This window comes from Mizuhopecten yessoensis, unplaced genomic scaffold (assembly GCF_002113885.1).
Source record: "Mizuhopecten yessoensis strain PY_sf001 unplaced genomic scaffold, ASM211388v2 scaffold6113, whole genome shotgun sequence".
NCBI lineage: Eukaryota > Metazoa > Mollusca > Bivalvia > Pectinida > Pectinidae > Mizuhopecten > Mizuhopecten yessoensis.
The window spans coordinates 250642-251186 of NW_018406386.1; positions in this window are offsets into that span (position 1 = coordinate 250642).

A 545-nucleotide genomic window follows, 5' to 3' on the forward strand; every position below is an offset into this window, starting at 1 on the left:
TATGACTAACAGCCAAAATAAAACAGACCTTCACAGAGAAAAGTTTATCATACTGGGCTGATATGCTACTGGTTATTTTTCTCAGTAAACAATTAAAATTTAATAAGATAACAAGACTTCATTTTTAAGTGGCTGACGTTAACATCTATTTCAGTATATGTATAATGATGAGACAAAGTGTTGAAATGTAACAATACTGTTTCAGTAATGATGAATGTTTTAATGCTTCTATTTCAGTCATAATAAAAATTGACATACATCTGTTTTAGCAATGAATAGTGTTAACAAGAGGCCCAGAGGGCATGAATCGCTCACCTGGATATCTAAGCAATCATGGCAAAATATTCTCCAAATGAGATCCAAGGGAATATGCCAGACCTCAAGGCCAATCCTTGTAGCATATCTGTATTTGATTTTTTATGCCCAGCAATTTTATGTATGGTTATGGGGTGGGGATCTCAACTGTTTCCAAGCTGTGACTCAGAAACTAGGTCCCTAGGGTTGTGGCCAGACCCCAGGATAAATTCTAATATCATGACTGCATT